Below are 25801 nucleotides of genomic sequence, written 5' to 3'. Positions count from 1 at the left end.
AAAAGGCAAGTAATTTGTTTTATTTCGAATTAAACAATACCTCAACCGAATTGATAAATATATACCTAACCGATGCACTTTTAGGCACAGATTATGGAAATTACACTTCGTTTCAACAATTACTACAAGAAAAAACTATTTACGTAAACAAATTAGATTATTAGGTTCTTAATTTGGGTTATTTAAGTAATTTGTGCGTAATTTAGATTGGAAGGAAACTTTCGCAAACGTCCAACGCTGCAAAGGGATAGTTTTATAAGGAAAATTTTGATGTTGAATAAAATAGAATTTTAATGCATCTTTTACCATATATACCGATGTAAATAGTTGTTTCTTGTAGTTAGCTGAATATTTTATCTTATATGCCCAATAGGTACATGGCTGTTTCAATCTTATTAATAATTTATGTTTTTTTGTGTACCTACATTAGCCACAATGGGAGGTTATCTCCAGATTTTTGGGTGCTTGTTTTTTTTCTTGTTGGCAATCTAATTTGCTTAGAATTTCTCGTCCCGTGTCCGTGTATCTCGTTATTGTAATTTATTTTTCTTTTCAGTTCCTTAGACATCATCCCTAATTTTATTTTATGTATAAAAATAAGTACATTCAAATACACAGTTTGCTTCACCGTCAAAATATTCAGCTCCTTTAACATGTCTCTTATCCGTGTGTATATGTTGCGCTTAAGTATTATTCGCATTGCTTTATTTTGCAGTATTTGCATTTTTTTCATTTTCTCTTTATTGCAGAGAAAAAGAATACTTGAACAGTAATTAAAGTGTGGTGATATAATTGTATTGTATATTATCTGGCATGTTTCTTTATTTACTTTGTTTCTGATTCTACCAAGAAATGATATTTTTTTGCAATTTTTTTAATTGTATAGTCTGCATTTTTTGAGAAGTTCAATTTTGAGTCTATAATAACACCTAGATATTTAATTTCTTCCACTTTTTTTATGATTTCTCCATTTATAGAAACCTTTGGTTCCTCATGCGTATTTGTTCTGCCTATATGCATGTATTTTGTCTTATTTACATTTAGTTTTAATTTATTTAGTTTGAGCCATTTTGACAATGTTTCTAAGTCACTATTTATCTTTTTGATTGCTTTCTCATAATTATCTTCTGCAATATAAATTAGTGCGTCGTCTGCAAACAGTCTTATTTTGCAATGTTTTAATATTTTTACCATATCATTTATGTAGAGTATAAACAATATCGGACCCAATACAGATCCTTGCGGTACACCCAGCTTATTTTCAATCGAATTTGATATATTGTTTCTTATCTTTGTTGTTTGTTGTCTGATATGACCAATTTTGGAATGATTTGAATGAAAAGTGGTGCATATTAAACTTAAATTATAATTATAATTGTGTGTTGTTTATGCAGTTATAACAACTTATGATTTAAAAAAAATTAAGTAGGTGTTGTCATTTTTCATACATCTTTCTCCTTACCCCGCGGCTTCAAGTTGTTCTCGAATAGCTCCGTCCAGGGCTTTTTGGGTTTATGGGAAATTGCCTGGCAGCCATTTTATATGACAAGCTTTTTAAATGATTTGTACGTAAAGTGGTATGCATTGAATTATTTTAATTTTATTTTTGTATCGTCAATGAAATCATAACAGCTTGTATCTTTTCAGGGTATTTGATGAGACAGGGAATAGGATATGTCATTAAAATATTTAAGCAGGTTTTAACAATTTTCGTACATCTACTCCCTCACCCCACGGCTTCAAATTGTTCTCGAATGGCTCCGTCCTGTTCCTTTGGGAACCCAAATGGGCCTTTTGGGTTCATGTCTACCTTTGGGGTGCGAAGCCATTACCTAAGCGCCTTTGGGGTGGGAAGCCATAAAAAAAAATAAAAAATAAACTAGATCTATTTTTTTTTTATTCTTTATTTTGGCTTTCACCCATTAAGAGTGATCTTGGCCATACATTACAACATTTTTCTTATTAATAAATACAACAAATTACAGGATAAAATTGACATGATTGACAAAACAACATTGATTAAACAACATAACATAACATAAATGTAATATAACATAACATAAGCATAACATAACATAAACATAACATACTTAACATAAACGGTACAGAGCTGGTAACAGTAGATTATCACAAAATTATAAAAATAGGAAATTGTGTACAATATAAGTGGGCGCTTTTAGTTATTAAACCAAAGATTTTTCTAAAATTAGTAGCGTTTATTAAAAATAGAATATGAAATTGGCAATCTTATAAACAAACACAGCATATGGGAGTAAACAAATGTGATTATAAAACATAAAGATAAACATAACACAAACATACTATGAACATAACATAAACATATCATAACATAACATGCACATAACATGAAAAAGTTTTGCGTTTTACCGTGAGTGGAGTGGTTTATTTATGGTGAGTGGTATGTCTATGGTATTGCCGGACATTTCAAAAAGTGACGAAGGCAACGAAGGAGAGCAAAGGAGAGTGGTGATTGGTTTATTTATGGGAGAGTGGTTATCTAGTTGATTTATGGTTTACATACAGTGGTTTATTTATGTGACGAAGTGACAATGCAATGACAGAAGGTGACAGAATTTGAGCGGTTTGTTTATGACGGAAGTGTTATTGTGCTTTGAAAGTATCGAAACCAGTGCACTAAACAGTGCGTGTTGTGTGCTGCGTTTATAAATTGTTTTTTCTTCTTCTTTAAATTTCCCTCTCAAGTTTCCAGTTCATTTATAATATTGTTTAAAGACATAATTGCGTAAATATGTCTTTCAATGATTTTGGTGTACATGATCGTCGACGAGGAGATGGTTACCCTGGTTTCCGCAACTGGGGAGAGTCAGGAAGAAGTAACAGGGCATTAGGCCGCGGTTGGAGAGAGGGGGGACCTGGGGAAAGAGGAGGCCGCATAGGCTTTGGACGGGGCTTCAAGCGAGGGGGGCGCCCATGGCATCTACGAGGAAGGGAAATCGGATTATACTTCAGAGATCTCGGTAGAAGAATGAACAATTCTTTTAAAATGGTAATATTTACTGTGATATTGTGACCAATGCTACTACTGATATGATTACATTATTTAGCTCCGAGAGACTCCTGTTTTCTGTGAGGAGCTTGATAATAATTTAGAATACCTTAGCTTAACCATAATATTAGGATATTCGGTATAGTGTCAGCTTATAATGTGGATTCTAGCACATGGATGGTATCGTGGACAGCACTGATTTACCAAAATTAATTTTATTCCAAAAATACCTACCCTAAAAAACACGGCTGTTTATTTTTATTACTTACCTGATAGAGGTAGAAGATAAATTTGTCTTTATCTAGGTACAAAAAGGCTATCATATTGCACAGTGATGAGCAACACACGGCCCGACAGAGGCGGGTCCAGAAATGGAAGTTCAATAAAAAAAAATTAATATGAAGTGTTAATACACATTGCTAATGCGTAATGAAAATTATAAAAACGCCAATGAATGTAATTAATTTACCAGTACCCACCTATTCTAAAGCCGGTAGTACAATATTGTTTAATTTAAGATTATTTATCTGCACATGTAACTAATTAATGTTTGTTTTTTCTTTTAAAGATCTTTTCGTATTAAAAGTTTTAATTTTAATTTCTATTAACTCCAAACTCAGTCAGTTGTTTATCAGTAGACATAAAAGTAAACAAAAAAAGCTAAAGTACCTATACATTCATTTTATTGCACCCGCAAATGTACTGATAAAAGTGATAACTTGTTTATAACCACTTTATTTTTCTCTCTTGTAACATAAACTTATTGTCACTTTATTTGAATACGTTTGTCGTGATTCAATGAATTGTTTGCGATTTCTTTCCATATGATATCCACATAATTTGACATTTTAAATTATTCCACGCAAATTACGTCAACAATGGATAAACATAATTTCAAGTTCAACATGGCTGTCATTTATAACACAAAATACTTAGGACTGACATTTTATCACATCTCCCTCTAATACCTTAATAATCTTAGGTCGTAGTTCTATATCTCTATCTCACCGCGGTCATGTCAGAAAATCCCTTGAAAATAAATTTTGTATGATACTAAGCATACGTTAGACATGATAGTGTTTACCTCCTTTGCCTGTATAGCAAAGAGAAAGAAAGGAGATATCTTCTCATTTGGACGCTAGGTGGCACTGGAAATCGCTATTACAGTACGAATATTAAAAATAAATTAATAATCGGGTAGTTTGTTAAATTCTTTACTTTTACGGTAATAGCGAGTTCTGGTGCCATCTGGCGTCCAAATGAGAAGCTGCTGTACGTATTTAATTTAATTTCAAGGGATTTTCAGACATTACATGCGGTGAGATAGAAATACTATTGCAGCATATTTTGGGAGGTTTTTGACAAAACGACCTTTGTAGACGGCGGCCCACATGCCCATTTTGTATGGCCCGCGAGACTTTTCGTACATCCCTATGGCAAAATAAAATTTAAAAAATTGTGGTAAAAAATATTAAACGGTTTCTGTTCTGTTTTGTAAAAATTTCTAGTAAATTTTATATGTTTTTAATATGAATATAATGATAAAATCGATAGAATTTATTATTTAACAAATTTTTTTCATTTGCGGTGTTTTTTTTGCATTATTAAAAAATTACAGTTTTAGAAAATAAATAGGTAATATGCAAACGTTAACCACGTCAAGCTTTATGTACCCTACCCCTTGCAGCCCGTGAATAAATTGTAAATGGATAACTTGGCCTTCCGATTAAAAGGTTGCTCATCACTGATATTGCATTATTATCAGCTGTTACTTCTTATTCCAATATTATTATTTTTTAAATAACATATTACTTAATGGTGGCCATTATACTAAAAAATGAAACAAATAGCTTTTACACTTGTTCACAGCCACTCCTGGAGCTGCCTGCGAAAAGCCAGTCAACCATCCAGCGATGGCTCGACGCGGTGGAGGGCGAAGAAAAGGTAGCGGACGCAACTGAGAATGTGTTCCGAGATGAATACCTCGACATCACAACTGTTCCCTTTTCCGCCAAGCTCACCCAGTGTCTGGTGGCCAACTTGAACACTGCATTTCCCCAACAACTGAATGAAGACCTCCACACAGAACACTTGAATAAGAAAAGTAATAGAGATTATGCAAAGATGTTGGAATTCAGAAAAAAACTACCAGCTTATTTGAAGCGTGACGATATTCTGAAAACTATCCGAGAAAATCAAGTGGTTGTTGTCAGTGGCGATACTGGCTGCGGCAAAACTACCCAGGTTTGAAGATGAACTTCTTCCTTATATTTTTTATTATATGTGTCATTTTCCAGGCTGGGAGGTTATATTATTATCGTTACTAGCTCCCTCAGTGAGTTTCTGTCATATGTTTTTATTGGATCATTGTACGAGACAGTTATGTGATCATACAGATACTGTAGCGATAGGGGGGCTGGACACAGCTTGTCACGAAATCAGCCTCGGGGAATGTGGCGACAAAGTGGAGTGAAGCTTAGTCAAAGTACAGAGAAGAATTGATTTCTAAATCTGACTTGACACTTGAATCTACTACTTAGGAAAAAACTGAATTTAAACTGGAAGGGAACTGATTTTACTACTGAATAAAACACTTTTTAAATATTTCACTTGGAGACTTGATTTTGTTTTCGGAAGAGTTGATTCCTTTTCAGAGGTAGTTGTTGAACTGACTTGACATCGAATCTGGCCCTACTTTTATAGGACAAACTCGAGTTGGGTCTTCCCTGTTGGGAACCTCCTCTTTAATGGTAGTGAATTTAGTTATGTATTTTTCCTCTCGGCTGTTAGCTTGCCGAGGGAAAGGCAACGTTGTGGGGCCATACCTCTAAATATGCCAGTTCAACTTACCTAAACCATCACCCTAAATCTCGTTTATTTATTTTACAATAAAATATACAGTTTTACATATTGGCTTTGGTGCTTGACATTTTTGGATTGAACATTTTTTCAAAGTGCGGAAAATACAGTTAGGTGTAAGTTTTCATGTTATTATTTTAGCGTATAGTCATTTTTTTGTGTTGATATTTATTTCTTCGTCAATAAGTATGACCAGTTTCCCGTAATCTCGTCCGACGTTATCAGAAATGGTTATTTAGAACTCGTAATTATGCGATTTATTTCCACTTTGCTGTGATTGGCTGTAGCTTTCGGCCATTTAAATTCCTAATTCCATCCGGTGAACAGTGGTAAATAACGTAACGTAAATACTGCGGTAGTTCTTTGGCGGTGGTCATTTCTTCGTCTGGTGGCTCCGGGTGAAGAGATAGATGTTTCTTTCGATTTGTTTCAGGTTCTGTTACTATATCAGATTGTAATTCACTTTATAAATGACATGTGGCATATTATTTGATAAATTTAACTGAATTAAAGATATTTTATGTGTCGGCAATACGGTAAAATCTGAAGATTTTGGAGTCTTTCTGTTTGGCATATTTCGGGCGTGTATCGGCGACACGGTATCTGAAGATTTCGGAGTCAGAGTGTGCTTTCAATTTTACGTAAATATGAATTTTATTGAAAATACTGGCATGGTTTTGGACACGTATGATACAGATCATGTTTCACAAATTGATAACCACCACATTGCTTCTGGCCCGATAATATTCCTGCTATTGTTCTCAAAAAGTGTGCAGCTACTCTCAGCCATCCATAACATATGATATAATATATGGTTATGCAACATTCTTTTTCAAAAGGGAAACTCCATAGATATTGGAAAAGAGCTATAATTACACCCATCTATAAAAACATTTTGACAAAACACAAACCAGCAAAATACAGACCTGTAAGTTTGACTAGTATTATTCACAGGTGAACTGTCTGTCAGAGGACGTTCAAAAACTACATATCAGGAAGAAAGTCAGTGGGACTGCAAGGAGGAAATGGAAAAAGGAGAAGCTAAAGTTTACAGATGGGTCCAAGATGGATGAGGGAATAGGGGCCAGGGTCTGTTTACAGTGTTCCAAGAGGGAACATAGTATACCACTAGGAACACATTTCACTATATTTCAAGCTGAGATGGAGGCCGTCTTAGCTTGTGCACAGGAGAACATAGGTATGTACTCTGTTAGCCAGGCAGCCCTAATGGCACTGAAAAGTAACCGATGCAACTCCAGACTGGTGATGGAATGCAAAACCATTCTTGAAGAACTTGCTATCATCAATAAAATAACCCTGATCTGGGTACCAAGACATAAAGGAATTGAGGGCAATGAGCGGGCTGATGGACTAGCAAGGAAAGGGGCGTAAGCACCACTTGCGGGATCCAAGCCGGCCGTAGAAGTAGCAGCTTGCCACACTAAAATACATATTGAAAGGTGGGTCAAATCCCGGCACTGGGAGGAATGGGAAAAGGCACCCGGAATGAGGCTATCCGAAGTACTCATAAACGGATCAGACCCAAGGCGAACCAGACAACTACTCAAATGGATAGAAACTCACTGAGAGAACTGGTAGGACTACTAACAGGACACTGCCATCTCAGGAGGCACATGCAGTGGTTGGGAGTGGAAAACACCAACAGATGCAGGAAATGTGAAGAGGATGAAGAGACTCCAATTCACCTTTGGTGCCAATGTCCCGCTCTGTTGGGAACAAGGCTCAGATACCTGGGAAGACACATTGTAGAACCAGAAGTCATAGCCACATATCCAATGACAACCTTGGTGAACTTCATTAATGGGAACGGATTACTGTTTTGTTTGGAATAAGGTAAAATGCGTGATAGCACAATGGGCCTATGGCCTAAGTGCTCACGGGAACTACATGAAAACCGTCTCCGCTCTATAAAAAAAATCGCAAAACTATGTAAAGAATAATAGTGAACGAGATAAGCTTGTGCTTGATCAAACTTGACATAATCTTAAACAAACAACACGGATTTGCAACGAAAAGATCCACTATTACCAATCTTCTTCTTAGCATGGATTACTGGGCAAACAAGTGGGACAGACGGATTTTTACTGACATGACTTTGAGAAAACCTTTGATACTATTCCAACCAATAGACTTCTCAAATGAATCACATTCTTCCTCACCGAGAGAAAATTACAAGTTCGAATTGGCAACCAACTGTCAACAGGGCGAAATGTGACCAGTGGTAACCCTCAAGGATCAGTTCTGGGTCCAGAGTTCTGTTTATTTTGTACATCACAGATCTGCATACAAAGATAAAATCAGACTACAGCTTTTTTTGTTTTTATCTTTTAAATTTCCTAAATTCTTTACCAGCCCACACATAAATGACTTAAATGAAATATATCGATGGGCAAACGATTGGCTTCTAAAACTCAATGTTGAAAAATGCACTATACCCACTACATATTGGAGAAACTAACCCTAAGCTTGCATACAAACTTAATGGAACACCTCTAAAACTAGTGACTTTTCAACTAGACCTAGGAGTTACCATATCGCAAGACTTGAAATGGGAACCGAGTATCGCTGGGATTGTTAAAAGAGCAAATTCAATAACATATTTAATCAGAAAAGCCTTTCTTGACTTGACACCGAACATGATGTTAAAAATATACAAAAAAGGTGCGTCCTCTCCTGGTTGCACATTTGCTTTCCAAATATGGAGTCCATATTTTGCGATGTATATACATAGAACTAATAGAGATTGAGACTTTTCAAAATTTTATCTAGACATTATAGTTGCCGTGGCATCCAAGAAATCTTCACCACCAACAAAAATATAAATATCTGTGAAAATTTTGCAAAACACCTTTTCTATCCAATCCTAAGAAACACTTCCCTTCGAGTAGTTGATGCATGGAACAAACTTCCACAACGTGTCATCGACGCTACTATTATAAACCAATTTAAAGCTCGATTGAATTCTTATTTGGAGAGAAGAAAGGATTAACTTATTTAAAACAGCTCAATTATGGTTCAAACCTATCGTGAGATCAGATATGAGTGATACAAGAAACCATTATTAGTGTGAAACTGTGCACACATTAGTGTTGCCAACATCAACCCAAAGAGTACCCTGCCTTTGTTTCCTACACACCAAATGCCTAACTTTGATAGTCTGTGCAGTTTGGTTGTAGCTTGGCGACACCCGGCACTTGTCCATGACATATATCCCTTTATTTTTATTGACTATGCGGACTGTGTCTTTGGCAGGTGGGTCAGATGATCCTGGAGGAGGCGTGCGCCGGGGGCCGCGGGGCCAGCGTGAGGGTATTGCTGACGCAGCCGCGTCGCCTTGCCGCCACCAGCGTGGCAGCTCGTATGGCACACGAGCGGGGTGAGGAGCTAGGCCTCAGCGTGGGCTATACCATCCGCCTGGACAGGTGAACATGTCTAAACAGGTTCATTTTTCTACAAACAGTGGAGAAGAGTTGCAAAACCTTGCCATTGATTTTAACAGCTCTATGTCAAAACAGAATAAACATCACACTTAACCTAACCCATTATTATATCATTTTCTGTTTTAATATAATTTTAATGATCTCATATTTGGAACATTTATTTTTGGATGCACAAATTTTTTTTTCAGTTTTTAACAATAACAATTTGTATCTATGTATTATTATAACAATATACTATTTTAATGCAGGGGTGGTCAGTGAACTTCTGAGGCAGGCAACTTTGTAAATGGCCGAAGGGAAGAAGGCCAAAGGCTTCGTCCCCTATGACACAAGGTCACCAACATGTATCTAAACAATCAGATTTAAAGAAAGGGTGAGGTCAAAGGCTCCGCCCCCTACTACACAAGGCCACAAACATGTATCTAAACAATCAGATTTAAGGGAAGGGTGAGGTCAAAGGCTCCGCCCCCTACTACACAAGGCCACAAACATGTATCTAAACAATCAGATTTAAGGGAAGGGTGAGGTCAAAGGCTCCGCCCCCTACTACACAAGGCCACAAACATGTATCTAAACAATCAGATTTAAGGGAAGGGTGAGGTCAAAGGCTCCGCCCCCTACTACACAAGGCCACAAACATGTATCTAAACAATCAGATTTAAGGGAAGGGTGAGGTCAAAGGCTCCGCCCCCTACTACACAAGGCCACAAACATGTATCTAAACAATCAGATTTAAGGGAAGGGTGAGGTCAAAGGCTCCGCCCCCTACTACACAAGGCCACAAACATGTATCTATCAGATTTAAGGAAAGGGTGAGGTCAAAGGCTCCGCCCCCTACTACACAAGGCCACAAACATGTATCTATCAGATTTAAGGAAAGGGTGAGGTCAAAGGCTCCGCCCCCTACTACACAAGGCCACAAACATGTATCTAAACAATCAGATTTAAGGAAAGGGTGAGGTCAAAGGCTCCGCCCCCTACTACACAAGGCCACAAACATGTATCTAAACCAGGGGTCTCCAAACTACGGCCCGCGGGCCGTATCCGGCCCGCCAGTGTCTTCCATCCGGCCCGCGACATCTTATGACCAGTGTCATCAAGGACCCGCGACAGCTAATGGCTAAGACCTTGCTCAGAAGGGGCGAAAACTCCGCGAATTTTTTCGTGCGAATAAATAAATATGCTCGCTGGCGAGGTACTTGGCACCAATACATTGCGTCCACAAGTATCGCGCGAATATATCGAGAGGATTTTTTTAAAAATCTTTATTTGATTCGCAATGATATCAAGGTCTGAGAAACGTGTATCAAAAATTATCTTCAAAGCTACGTTATCTAAAGCTATATTTTCATCCCTGAAACGGCCCTCTGAACTCACTGGAGTAGTCAATGTGGCCCTCCGGCTGAAAAGTTTGGAGACCCCTGATCTAAACAATCAGATTTAAGGAAAGGGTGAGGTCAAAGGCTCCGCCCCCTACTACACAAGGCCACCAAATCTAAACAACTAGATTTAAATGCATAATATTTTGATTGTTTACGATTTTAAATATGTTTTTTAAATGCAAAAGAGTGTTGGTTGCAGCGTGCAGCCTCGAGGGGGACCCGGCGCTGCTGTCTGTCTCCCACCTGCTGCTGGACGAAGTGCACGAGAGGGACACCACCGTCGACATCCTGCTTGGAGTTGTTAAACAGGTTTGTGTCTATCCGGCTCCCTTTTTATCCGAGTCGCCATCTATCCTGCTGTACACAGGAAAAGTCAATGTTCTGGGGCAACCTTCTAAGAAAAGAGAATCTGTGAATGGGTATTACAGTTTTGCAATTACTAATCTTAGGGTATTACAGTTTTGGACTGCAGTTAATGTTTACCCAGATTACACCACCAGTCATTTAACAGAAGAGAAGAAATTGTTTGACGCATTAAAAAAAAATGGTTTGGTGCAATAATAACTTTGTTACATAATTAATTTATATTGTGTGTTAATTCCAGATACTTTCCCAGCGAAAAGATTTGAAGTTGATCCTCATGAGCGCAACAATGGAAGCGGAACGTTTCAGTCAATACTTTGGTGGATGTCCTCTGCTGCACATTCCTGGCTTCATGTTCCCTGTTAAAGAGTTCTATTTGGAGGATGTTTTGGAAATGACAAAGTTCGAGGACTGGCCCCCGTTGCGTACGGCAGGGCGCGAGGGCGGGAAGGGTCCGTGGATGAAGCGCCGAATGAATATGCGGAGAGCATGTGAAAAGGAAGAGCGAACACGAGCACACGAGGAATGGATCTGCCCATTCATACAGAAGCTGCACGATGAAGGCAACTACTCTGAGGAAACTCTCGCCAGTCTACTGAAGCCGGAGAGTGAGGAACTGTGTGAGGGTTTGGTGGCGGCGCTGATAATTAACCTGTGTCACATGCGGCCCCCCGGGGCTATTCTGGTGTTCCTCCCGGGCTTGGCTAATATCACCCGCCTCTGCCGCCTACTGGAGGAGCAGGCCAGCCTACTTCCTAGACACCTGGTTCTGCCGCTGCACTCCCTCCTTAACTCCAAGGACCAGAATGTCATCTTCCAAAAGCCTCCTGAAGGTCTGTTTTCCTATTTTGTTTTTCTTGAATCATTCATTCATTAGGTTATAATAATGAGAAACTGCAGTACATTTTTTTTAAATCAGAAATGACCTTCTAACTTAAATACCTGTATATATTGTTGCGTTTAGGGCCCCAACGAGTGGAACACAACTTTACTCCTTTGACTAGCTCAAGGTCGGTAGGTGAGTGAGCACTCCAGAAACCACAGGGTCGGGCCGTTTAAGACTTACTTCTCTGAGACACCTTTGGTGAGATAGGCCGCTGGATATCCTCTGTCGTCAAATGTAACAGTGGGTGATGGAAATGGTTTTAATAGTACAACTAGGACATGGCATACATAGGCGGGACACACAGTTATAATCGTACAAGGCACGGTACATGATATCTAACTAACAGATACATTATAATCTCTCTCTCTGGTTTGCAAACGTTACGTTAGGTTGATTATGACAGGCACACACGAGGGTAATTAATTACAGCGGATTCACATGACTACAGGTTCTGAGTATCACCTCAACTCGCATGGTCAGACCTGACCCGCGGAAAATACTGTCCTATGGTGTGTTATAACTTCCATCAAACTGAGAACATCTCCATTCTATTTGTTCGGCACGGCGAAAGCCACGCGGTCCAAAAGGGCGCAAGACAAGCACAACACGCGTGCGGTCTCTTTATAGTTGTTATATTTCCTTTTGTATTATGGTGAGATATATGATTTAGCAGTGTTAGAAATAAATAACACCAAGCTATGTATTTACATCTAAAAACATACCATACACATGCAGATACTTATAATTTAGAAAAGTCTTCGATCGTAAAACTTTACATGTTTGCGAAATATTTTCCAAAGTGTGTGAATTTTTTATTAATTATTTTTATATGAAACGTAAAAATGTGACAATAACCTTTGTAATACGTCTGTGTAATTAAATATGTTTTCAGTTTCATATAAAGTGGTATTTCTACAGTTTACAAAAAAAAACAATAGGAAAGCGACAACAATTGTAAAAAAATTCCTCTTTCTCTGAATATACATAATATACTGCTCATACTTAACAGTACTCACTTTTTAAATAAATAAAAAATTTTGTACATTTTATACTTTTAGATATTGTATTATTTTAACATTTTATACTTGTTACTTTATACTTTCCTTTGAGTTTTTGTACTTTTACATTTTATACTTTTCTGTGAGTTGTTGTACATTTACATTTTATACTTTTCTTCTAGTTGTTGTACTATTACATTTTATACTTTTCTTTCAGTTGTTGTACTTTTACATTTTATACTTGTTACTTTATACTTTTCTTTGAGTTGTTGTACTTTTAGATTTTATACTTGTTACTTTATACCTTTCTTTGAGTTGTTCAACTTTTACATTTTATGCTTGTTACTTAATACTTTTGTTTGAGTTTTTGTACTTTCACTATTCTTTCTTTTGTTGATGGCAACGTTATGTCGTATATATGAAAAAAAAAAAAAAAATTTATACTTGTAATTACATTTTTCCGTTTGTAATATTCAAATCTGAAAGATTCTTTCATCTGAAACCAGTAATTCATGTTGGTATACATTCATAAACTGTGAATCAATTAGATTCACTAATTTCTGATAACAAAACATACATACAGAGATTTTAAAGCCCGCGTAGATCTGCGGCATGACTCTAGAAGCAGCTGATGCAGTGATGCCAACCAAGCAGGGCGCTTTGAAGACATAGTATTGTAGTCATTTTTAAATAACGATTATTAATTCTATGTATGATTAATTATATGTAATAAAACTTATTATTCAGAATCGGTTTGTTGACCTATATTTGTAAAAAGCATTAATTTTGTGGCTCGTCATAATTTATAATAAAAACACATAAATTTGTTATTTACCTCTTTAATTTTATTTACACTCTACTGGTTTCGGAAGAACCCTTCCTTCATCAGGAGTTTAAATTTTTAATTTTAATATTCTCCTGATGAAGGAAGGATTCTTCCGAAACTAGTAGAGTCTAAATAAAATTAAAGTGGTCTGTAACGAATTTATGTGTTTTTATTGTAAATTTTGACGAGCTACAAAATTAATGTTTTTTACACTTACATATACTTTTTACATGTGTTTTTATTGTAAATATTTTTCACTAGCATTCTCTATTATGTGATTCTTTTAAGTGCACATTTTGTGAAACCACCAAAAGTATTTCCCTCTATAAAATAGTTTTTATGTCATAATGTAGCACTTTGAGGTAAACAATAAACCAAGGGCTTATATAAGTTGGGGGTTTAGGTGGTTCAACCCCCCCCCCCCCCCAACGGCCTCAGTTTTGCGCAGGAAAAAGAGAATAGTATTCGTAGTTTACATTCCTGGAAAATACAACAATATTAGTTGCACCATCTCTTTTATCAATGTGATGTAAATAATCAGCGGTGGTAAGTAATACAACATTTGGGCAAAAATGCTTCCTATTCTATGGTACTAAACTATACAACAAAATCCAACTCTCATTCGAAACTCACAACAATATCATAACATTTAAATCTCAAATAAAAAGCCGGATACAAAACGTAGGAAGATCAGAAACAGAAAATATACTCACACCAAACACTGAAACAGAAACCACTCAACTGCACTAAAAAACACCATGTAATATATTTATTATTATTTCAGAAAAAACACGACATAATATATTTATTATTTCAGAAAAAACACGAAATAATATATTTATCCTCCCCCTCCCCCCATGCGAACGCTCTAACTATGCCATCAAAAAACGATGAGGAAATAAATAAAGACCTGTAATTAAATATTCAACAAGCCTTTTTTTACTCTTTTTTTTAAGAGTACGAAAAATCATCGTATCCACCAACATTGCGGAAACATCTATCACAATCGATGATGTGGTGTATGTAATTGACTGCGGCCGGATGAAAATAGGAGATTATGATGTAGAGTCAGATGTCAAAACCTTACAGGCCGAATGGGTGTCGAAGGCTAACGCACAACAAAGGTAACTTTCTGTGTCCTAATAATGTAGTCAGCTGTCAGATCTGATTTTCAAAGGTTGCCTAACAGAGAAAAGTTGACATATATCCTAATGAAAGTCTGAAATGGTATTTTGGGGAATAGGTAAGGTGAGACGAATTAAAGAGGTTGTGAGGTCTCATTGAGCAGTTGGTGGATGTAGTCGACGGTGAATTCCCCGGGCCGAAGATTGACAAAGATGAATAGGATTGACTGACTTAGGTACCTCGACGGCGCGGCCTTATATAGAGCAAATGCATTCGAGAATAATCCGGCGATCGCGAGTAGATAAATCGGCAGGTTTGCTATTATTCTAGCATTGTACATTCTCCGTCTTACATATATCAATGTTTGCATATATATCAATGTTCCAGAACCTTCGTGTAGCTACCGCTGCAGTATCTTTAAAGGCTATGTAGGTTCCTTAAGTCTTTTTGAGGGCCTAAAGTCAAAAAACATTATCTACATAAATATGTAACTCAATAACAATAATCATCACTGACAGTTGTCGATGCTTGTTTCTTTCCTAAAAATTAAATAAAAATGTCAAGAAGAAGTCCATATTTGAATGCAAAGAAATATCGATGCTCATTTATTTGACTTCTGATTTTTAATATTACAGACGAGGCCGGGCCGGTCGAGTGAGCGCAGGCGAGTGCTACCGACTGTATTCCAAGTGGCGTGCGGAGATTCTCTCCGAGCGCCCCGCACCAGAATTACTTCGTGCCCCCGTGCATGAGCCCCTGCTGGCTGCCCTACTCCTGCGCCTGCGCCCCGCACCCGAATTCTTGGCCTCGCTGCTTGACTCCCCTCACCCAGCGGCCGTGGATACTGCTGTGACACTGCTCAAGCGCATGGGCATCCTCGATGTGATGGAGCGCCTGACTCCGCTGGGCGTGCACGTGGCGCGCCTGCCTGTGGCTCCCGGCGCGGCTCGAATGCTGCTGTTGGCCGCCATGTTTTCCGCAATGTCTCCCGTCTCCTCCATGGCAGCTGTAGTTGCTTTCAAAGATCCCTTCGTTCTAGCCATTGGTACGTTCACACAAGAGGTTCTTACTTAATAGCCTTAGAAAGGGGTCTGCGTTAACACAAGAGGCTCTTACTTAATAGCCTTAGAAAAATTATTCTTGTAGGATCCAGTGCACCAGGACAGGAATATTCTGATTTGAACAGCCCAGATATCAAGAATAAAATGTTGAAGCATTATATTCCAATGTCAACTCACATCAGCATTGCATCCTTTTTTGGATCTCCACATTTTTAATAGGGAGCACACATGAACATATATATATTTTTTTACAGTAAATCCCGAGGAAAATAATTTCCCTCAGAGCCTATGTCATCTTTGGGGGTGCTCTCTGGGGGTTCTTTTTAGGGAAAGGAAGGAGAGAAAGTTCTGGGAAGAAAAAAGGTATGAGGGGTGGGTAGGAATCTAGGGATCAGTGTCCAGGAGTGGCAGACAAATGAATATATCCCTCCCAAGGCGAAAGATCGAGAGACCAGTTGGAGAGGACAAAGGGTTTCCCCAAACCAGCCTCTCCCGATCTGGCATGCCACGCAGTTGGTGGGCAGGTACATCCTGAACACCTCACCCAATGAACACTGGCGCCTCTGGTAAATAACCAAAGAGGTGATGGTTATTCAATCAATGGCTCCCGGGGCGGCGGTACCCAAAATCCGCCCCCGAAATTGCATGTAATGAATGATACTAATAGTAAGTGATTGTTCTCGTTAGGAAAAGAAAAAGAGGTGGAAGAAGCACGACGCCGGCTGGCAGGCGACTCGGGCTCCGACCAGTTGGCCGCTGCAGAGGCGCAGCGCCGCTGGGCAGAGCTGCCGAGCCACGCTGCCGATAGATTCTGTCAACAAAACTTCCTTTCCTCCAACACCTTGCGCCTGCTGGGAGACATGCGCCAGCAGTTTGCACAGCTTCTCTACAAGGCCAAGTTTCTCGCCTCGCCTGACCCCGACTGTCCGCAAGCCAACCACCACCAGCACAAGACGGCTCTGCTCAAGGCTCTCGTTGTAGCTGGACTTTATCCCAATGTGGCCATATACAAGGGCAAACACACCAAGCTGGGTACACTTGAGGACGGACGGGTCGTGCTGCATCCCAGCTCTGTTAACAAGTACGCCAAACGCCCGGCACAGAAATTGGTCTACCGTCTAAAGCAGCGCTCTACAGACCTCTTCCTCCACGATACCTCTCCGGCGCACGCCATTCCGCTTTTATTCTTTGCAGAAACCTTTCTAATTACAGGTGATTATTAGATTTATTATAAAAAACTGATTTGTGTGTTTTTATTGTAAATTATGACGAGCCACAAAGTCAATGCTTTTTACAAATACAATTATTAGGTTGTTTATTTTACGATTCACTTTAAATTCCTACAAAGTAACAGTGGATGAAAATTAACATCCTTAGTATCATTGTATAACTGTTAAGTCATTAAATAAAATTATCAGAGTTTTAAATGCTGAAACATGTAATTTTTGGATTAAATATTATTTTCTAATAGCAGGATTTTCTTAATCATATCATGTAAAAACCTTTACCCCAGCCGTGTTTCTCCAATCTATATAAATATATATATCCATACGTAAATGTTCGTTTGTCCATAATCTTAAATCTGCCAAAGTTCTCCAATCGGTGGAGAATATGAAATTTTTGACAAGTTTTTTAAATTTTAGACAAATTTTTAACAATTTCAAACAACAATTCGTATACGTATGTGTTTTTATATAGCTACATTTTATTTGGTTTTACGCCGAGCCGGTTATTATATAACTCGTGATAGGCAAAAACATGTATTTTTTAAAACAGCGCCATCAGTTGGACGTAAAAGCAACATGCGCTATTGTTTCTCTATCTGCACAGACAGACTGAACCAGAGCAATGCTTCGCGGTTACAGTTAGTGCATAATATTATTATTAACATTGTTTTAAATTTTGTATACCAGACACATGCACCTTTATTTATTACAAGCGGGGTGGTTTAATCTGCAATACTAACTACACACTGTAAAACTTTTTTTAAAGGTTTTTGAATGGACGAGAAAAAAGCTTCTTATTAGGGATAAATTAGGTCATTAACATTCACAATAACATGCATATTTATTACTTTTATTCTTCACCATGCTTTGATTCTCTAATACCTGTGCCTCAATATGATACTATATAGATGGAGAACTGGGCATGAGAGTGGTGCAGAGCGGGGACCACTCCTGGAGGATGAAGCGGGGGACTGCGGAGCTGCTGAGGCGCATGCGGGGGGCCCTTCAGCGTTTGCTGCAACTGCACCTGGAAAACCCACATCCCATACAGTGGGACAAGCCAGAAGGAAACCTCCTCAAGTTAGTAATGCAGCAGTGGCGTGTGCACTAGTGCTGGGTCCATCTATCATTTTACACCACCCACCGGAGAAGTGATTGGAGATAGATTGATGCGCGGCCGTCTTGTTAAATGTTTGAAATCGGTGGTAGCTATGGGTCACGACTCATTTTATTGAGCGACCGTACCAGCTCAATAGTTTCGTACGGCTCAAAGAGTCCACTCATATTGTTAAGAGCATATTGTTCTCGCCCGATACGGCTCTCAACTCCCAGCATGAGCGTATGAATGATTGTACGACTTTTGGTAATGGTACGCCGCCTCATATCAAGAGAAAAATAAGATGCTAGGTAGTTAGTAGATATAGGCACCCAAGTCCAGATGTCGGACTGTCAGAAGCCATTCACGTCTCCGAGTATGTAATAACAATTAATACTTGGATAATTTTAATGGCATTATTTTTCTAAAATATCTCCTGATAAAAAAGAGTAACCGTTAACTCAATTTGAGTTATAATATGGTTCATCAAAAAGAGCTAGCTCAATTGTGCGGCTCGTTCATGAACGACTCATGGCTAACTGTATATGCATATGAGGCTGGGTACACTTGTCAACGTTTCAGTCTCGGCGAGTGTGGTGAAAGCTTGAAGTCAAGTTTGGAGTCAAGCTCAGAAAGGAATTTATTTCCAAATCTGAGCTGACGAAAAGAATTTATTACTGGCAAAAACTAAATTTAGTACTGAGTAAAACACTTGAAAATATTTCTTGGAGACTTGGTGATGGTTCTTCAGTAGAGAGGATTCCCTTTCAGAGGTAGTTGTTGAACTGACTTTGTATGGGATTCGGTTCTCTATTTATAGAACAAATTCAAATCGGGCCCTCTCGGAGGAGATTTTCCTCTTTAGTGAGGAGTAAATTGGTTAGGTATTTTTCCTCTCCGTAGTTAGTTTGCTGAGAGGAAAGTAACATTTTAATGTGATACCTTTAACCAAGTCAGTTCAATTTACCAAAACCATCACCCCAAGTCTCGTTTATTTATTTTATAATAAAATATACAGATTTTCATATTGGGTTTGAAGTTAGATATCTTTGGTTTGAACATTTCCCAAAGAGTAACAAATATATTTAGATGTGATTTTTCATGTTATTATGTTAGCATATAATCATTTCTTGATGTTGATATTTATTCCGTGGTTATATTTTCGATCATTTTCCCGTAAATTGAGTCTGATGTTATCACAAATAGTCACTTTTGAATTTGTAATCATTGTTTGATTAAAATCTCAATGGAATATGCTGTGCTGTGATTGGTTGGAGGCGGCGGCCATCATGCAATTCCCTCTGGTGAGTAGTGGAGGGGGATCAACGTAAATACTAAGTCGGTTCCTTAGCGGTGGTCATTTTGTTGACTGGTGGCTCCGAGTGAGGTGGTGGATGGTTATTTTCAGATGTGTTTCAGGTTCTGCTGCTATATCACTATGTAATTCTCTTGATTAATCACATATAGCATATCATTTGATAGAGTAATTATGATGTAAAGATTTTTAATTGTGTCGGCGACACGGTATCAAGCGGTTTCGGGGTTTGAGTGTTTTTGCAGTTTTTACGTAAATATGAATTTCATTGAAAAATGCTGGATATTCTGAATACGTATGATTCACTAACGGTAGACTATAGATGTATAAATTGTGTAAACTAGGTGACTCGAGACGAAAAAGAGTTTTTTCTGTATAAAATAACAAATTTGGAATTTAATGAATATGTTCAAATTTTTTAACATTCGGATTACCTTCCCGTCGGGAAACGGTTCTAATAGAAACTGGAAAAAGAAGCGGTTCCATATCTCTCTCCAGAACTGGAACTGCGATGACAGCCTGTTTCAGATTTCAAGTATCTACCATCTGTATTTCTCTGTCGCGAGAATGAAACATACAAAATTTATTTATACATCTATTGTCGCTCGCCACGCCCATCGTGGGTGCTGATTGAGCTGGCAGCTCATTGATCAAATTATTGAATCTTTTTTGAAAAAGCAATGGATTGTGATCGGGTTAAAATGATTGGGTAGTTCACAATCGACCCAGGACTATCGTGCACAGAATTTTTAATCAAGAGAGGCAGTGAGAAAAACAGCGAATTAATTGATATTAAAAAAATTTACAACGGACATGATAAGTTTTCGATAACAATGGTTAAGCAGTTGATTGCTGCTTTATCCGATGTTGGTTTTTTTTACTGTAACCATATCAAATATCCAAATAACCGCTTCATTTATGTGTATTGCAAGCCTATTACTGGATATATATAAAACTTCCTTATTTTTTTGACTGCGCAATTGTGTGAAAGAAAGTCAACATAATATAATAATTATTTTATAATATAATAAATGTATTAATTAATACAGGTGCCAACAGTCGGCACTGATTGCTACATTTGTAATTTGGCACACACAAAGCACATTTTTCCGCATCCAAAAATCCTACGTCGCAAGTAAAAAAAGCCCAAGCGCCAGTTACGCTATTTAATGACAGGAGTGGTATGTTAGATTCAAGAATCTGAAGCCTGAATGGAGTCCATACTACAGTGCGGGATGTAGGAGAATGTCAAAACCGAACGATTTGATTTACAACAGATTGTTTAAATTATACAGTACTAATATGAAGATGTTGAAGAGACGAATGGGAGAGACAAAGCGACTTTGCTTTTTGTAATAATAACTTGTGTGTTTTCAGAGCCATCATTGAACTGATAACCGCGGAAGATGATCCGAGATACGAAAGCGATGACGAGGAAGAAATGGCTTAACATTATGTTTAAAAACTTTCGAAGCAAACATTACATTGATTCAAGAATTCTCATAGTTATATTTTATAAAATATTGTGACACTCGGTATCTTATTATCCAGGAGAATCTCAAATAATAGTGTGTAAATCTGTATACAAGTGTTTATTGATGATTCAAACAGAAGTTGACGTAACTAGCAGTTCGGCATATGTTTACTTCCTCGATGGATAGGCGGAAGAAGTGTTGCCATTGCAACCGGAAACCCTTCCTCGCCTTAAATTCTGCTAGGCTGATAATTGCGCCCTACTGCTGGTCATGTATGAATGAGCAGGCGTTACACTATTGTCTAAGATCTCCACGGATACACTAAAATGATTTGATTTCCCACAGCAAGAGCAGGGTGTTTAATATTAACTGCAGTGGTTTTATTATTTAATCAACTAGCTAGTCTCAGAAATTTACTTACATCGTGTATAACTAGCTATCATACACAAGCTACACTATACATATAATGCCCGACATCGCAGCATGAATATTTTCATTTTTGAAGAAATTGTAGGTAATAAAATGTTAAAACCCCTCAGGCTTATTCTGTCAGAAAGTTAAGGATGGGTTGTTTCAGAAAATTTGAACAAGTCATCAAATTTAGATGTTGATTTTCAAGTTCTGTGAAGGTTCTATCCAAGTTCTGTTATTATATCATTACTGGCCAGTTATTTCCAAAACTGAAATATCTCTTGAACCTTCATAGAACAAGAAAATCAACTTTGAAATTTGATGAATTGTTCAAATTCTCTGAAACAACCCATAAGAGTATTTACGCTTTGCAAAAAAATCTAATGGATTCGAAAACTGAAAACTGTTTTTGAAAGGTGATGAAACATGCTTTCAATTTTTGTTACTAATATAATTTATTAATATTAAAATTTTTAATACAAACATAAAAAAAGTGAAAAAAAAAATTCTAACCAAAATTACCTTTAATGACAAAACAAATGTATTGCAAACTTGTTAATGTCACTTCACTGATTGTCATTTCATATAAAAATAATTAATAAAAAATTCACAATTTTTTCTCAAATTGCGGTTGGTGACTTAGAGGTTTCATAGAGGTGCATATTTTAATTTTTCTGTGGTCAACTTCTAGATTTGAATATAAAGCGTGGTGTTTTCTCTTTCCAACACCATTTAGATCATATTTCTTACCACAAGAGTAAGGGAGACACAACTATATCTATGAGACCTATATGAGATGTTCCCAAAAGCGAGCAAATTAGCCTGAGGGGTTTAAGTTAAGTTTAATTGATTATTGTGATATTCAATAAGAATGCTGCATTAGTATAGAAACATTCATACATATTATAAATTATTTTTGCAATACAAATCTTAAATGTTGGAGAGTCTCCAAGAAATATAAATAATATGTTTCACATGTGCAGATTCATTCATTCTAGTGAATCAATTCAATTATTCGATATACCGCATACAGATTTTTTTGTTATGCTGTCTGTACTCGTTGTTTTTTTTTCGAGTATCAAACTATGCGTCTGACCCATAGGGCTATGAATCAGATTTCTTAACATTCTGAAGTGAGGAAATAGATGTGCATTACTTTTCGTAACTGCTCTCATAATAACAGAGTTTAAGAATAACATAGGAAGCAGAGGGATGATGCCTTACAAAAAATGTCTTAACAGTATTATTCATGTACATAATAAAACTTTTACCACATTAACACAATTTCTTTTTATTGGCTACTTTTTCTATGCTTTCACATTGTGACGAGAGAGAATCACATTCAATGCTCAACAATGCTGACAGAGAAGTCATACACACTCACATTGTGACGAGAGAGAATCACATTCTATGCTCAACAATGCTGACAGAGAAGTCATACACACTCACGGGTCATTCAATGCAACAATTCCAAATTATAGAACGAAGCTAGCTCCAAATATGAAATAGCTTGTACCGGACGGTGTGTACCGCTCCCGGCGGCCGCCATTTCATAATGGTCGAAGCACCGAGCGGGAGCGTGGTTTTAGAACTTACGTGGGGCTTCGATACCTCGAGTCCCGCTCGCCCCCGCGTCGCTTCCCCTCACCGCAAGCGCCCGGCCAATCAACGCGCCCGGCCAATCAATGCGCCCGTAAGCAACGCTGTACGGGGCAATATTTTGAATTGACGATTTATTGAAATGTTTAGACTAAGTTTGAGAGAGTTCGGCCGTTGATATTACGAAATAAAAGACATTGATAAAACGGCCAGACTCTCCTTAGCATAATTAGTTAATAAAAATTAGTATTAATTTAGAATTAGGAAAATTAAATAAGATTTCCCCTGAATATGTTGGGCCGGGGACCCCCACACTGAATGAATGTATGTACAACTGATTGATAAATAAAAATGCTAGAGAGGAGTGGTTAGGATCGATTAAAAGAGCATAAAGAGTAGCTAATTAAATCTTAGCGGACGTCACAGCCCGCGGACCATCAACAACCCGCGAATGAAGGCAGCGCGTCGACCCCGCCCTCCCCAAAGTCGGGAGAGGGGGATTGCGCAATAAATATGGCGCGCCAGCCTTCAGCTCTCTCTCTCTCTCTGCCTTGGACCACCACCAGCTACTCTACTCCAGCTCTTCCTGACTGCTTCTCTCTGGATCTCAACTTGGATCTTCTTTGACTTGGCTTTCCCCTGGATTCCTGCCTCTGCCTGCCTCCTCCCGCACCGAGGATAAAGCAGATTCCGGCCCCAAACTGAGCAAGGATAAAAGTAGATTCCTTTACCGACCCGAGCAAGGGTAAAGCAGATTTGTACCCGGACCTAGCGGCTAGCTAAGGACTGACCAGCCCCCTATCACAGTGTTCCGCAAACTTTTTATGTTCACGGTACACCTAACTAATCAAGAAATTTTAACGGTACACCAAAGAAAAAAAAACAAGGTAAATTTTGGATAGGATTGGCTAGGCTTATTACGAATAACAGCGAACTTTGAGGTTAAACTACGAAAGCTGCATGTCATCATAATTTAAAAAAACATCCCAGGTTTTGAATGGTTTGTTTGGCAAAGCAGGGTTGGTCTAGCCGGGTTTGTGTAATTATGATTGATATTTATCACATAACAGTGACAGAATGACCGCGAACTGTCACCGAATCGGTTCGAGAAGTGAATTTTAATTTTACGCAATTGATAATTAAAATGCATCTTTTTCCGCCACCACCAAGCCAAAAAGTTTCCTTTTATAGTAATTACGGCATATCTAAAGTTTTTTTCTAAAAATTATTCGTAATAAGCGTGGCCACTCCGAACCAAAATTTACCAAAAACAATATTTTATTAATATTTATTATTAAAATCAATATAACATGAAAAGATGTTTAATGCGAAATGTGAGCCTGTTTAACTGAACACAGACGATCAAAATTTGGAACAATCGTTGATAACGCTGCTCGCATCTCTTCGTCGATCGTCCTCAGGCATTCTCTTTTCTTTGACTTTATCGTTGTGAGAGTTGAAAACCCCAATTCGCATAAATAGGTCGTGGCAAATGGTAATAGAATTGCAATAGCTCGCTTTGACAGCAGTGGATACTCATTTTTTACGTGGAACCAAAAATGTGCTAACTCTGTTTCAGAAAAATTTAATTTTAGTGTCCGATCAGTTTTAAGCCAATTAATCCATGAATTCTTCCTGCTCGTTTATTGGTAAATGTCCAAGGGAAATGCTTTCCGAAAATGGATTTCTTACCCAGTCCATAGGTTGCATGTCACACTTAGGAAAATATGAGTTCATTTTTTCTGCTAACAGCTCCAAGTGTTTCACTATCAAAGCCTGCACTTTTTTTTCTGAATCGGCAGCCATGACATTTGGAAACATTTCGTTACTATCATTGGTAGCGTGGCTGATCCATAGCACCAACTTAGCGCGAAAGCTTTCAATCTTGTCCGAAGACGTTAAAATGTTACAATTTCTTCCTTGCATTTTTTTTGTTCAGCTCATTTAATTGAGCGAATATGTCCGCCAGATATGCAAGTTTTGCTATCCATTCTTCTTTTTTAAATAGAGAAGCAAAGTCTGAACCCTGGGTTTCTAGAAATGTCTGGGTCTCATTTTTCAGCTCGTAAATCAGAGAAAGCACTTTTCCGCGAGAAAGCCATCGTACTTCTGTATGAAACAGAAGTGACTGATGATCTGCTCCCATTTCCTGACACAATGCATTAAACAGACCAGAGTTCAGCGGTCGCTACTTGATGTAATTGACAATTTTGACGACTTCTTGTAAGACAGACAACAATTCATCAGGCAGAGACTTCGTCATCAGTGCGCCTCTCTGTGTAAAAAGCAATGTAAATTTTTAATATTAGGATTTTTTTCAGAAGCCCTGGTTATAAATCCCCTAATTTTTCCTGTCATAGCTGCTGCTCCGTCTGTGCAAATGCTTAAGCAGTTGCGCCATTCCAAATTATGTTCACTGAAGTACTGGTTTGTTACTCTGAATATTTCTTCTCCGGTGGTATAACCAGGTAGTGGCAGACAAAATAAAAACTCCTCTTTTATTTCATATCCATCCGTGTACCTCACATTTGTGATGAGATGCGCGTGACCACTGATATCAGTAGACTCGTCGACTTGTAGCGCGAAAACTCCACTTAGCCTTAATTTTTCAATTAACGTTGATTGAATGTCGGTGGATATTTCATTAATGCGACGTGAGATCGTATCTGCTGACGCAGGTATTTTTTCGA

The 25801-nt window shown here is 38.0% G+C and overlaps 1 pseudogene across 1 annotated transcript; it reads left to right on the top strand.

Annotated features, from left to right (window-relative positions):
- The first annotated feature begins 2560 nt into the window (after positions 1-2560).
- LOC149408886 (ATP-dependent DNA/RNA helicase DHX36-like) lies at positions 2561-22933 on the top strand (annotated as a pseudogene). The gene is made up of 10 exons (XR_016305355.1): positions 2561-3028; positions 4898-5272; positions 9161-9413; positions 10918-11039; positions 11335-11930; positions 14760-14927; positions 15564-15973; positions 16677-17201; positions 18124-18295; positions 21004-22933. The product of XR_016305355.1 is annotated as an ATP-dependent DNA/RNA helicase DHX36-like (transcript).
- The last annotated feature ends 2868 nt before the right edge of the window (positions 22934-25801 follow it).

This window comes from Hesperophylax consimilis, unplaced genomic scaffold (assembly GCF_061612785.1).
Source record: "Hesperophylax consimilis isolate HC1 unplaced genomic scaffold, BYU_Hcon_1.0 scaffold_46, whole genome shotgun sequence".
NCBI classification, from domain to species: Eukaryota; Metazoa; Arthropoda; class Insecta; order Trichoptera; family Limnephilidae; genus Hesperophylax; species Hesperophylax consimilis.
The sequence above is the reverse complement of the archived record's forward strand: the minus strand, read 5'-3'. Positions and strand labels throughout refer to the sequence as shown.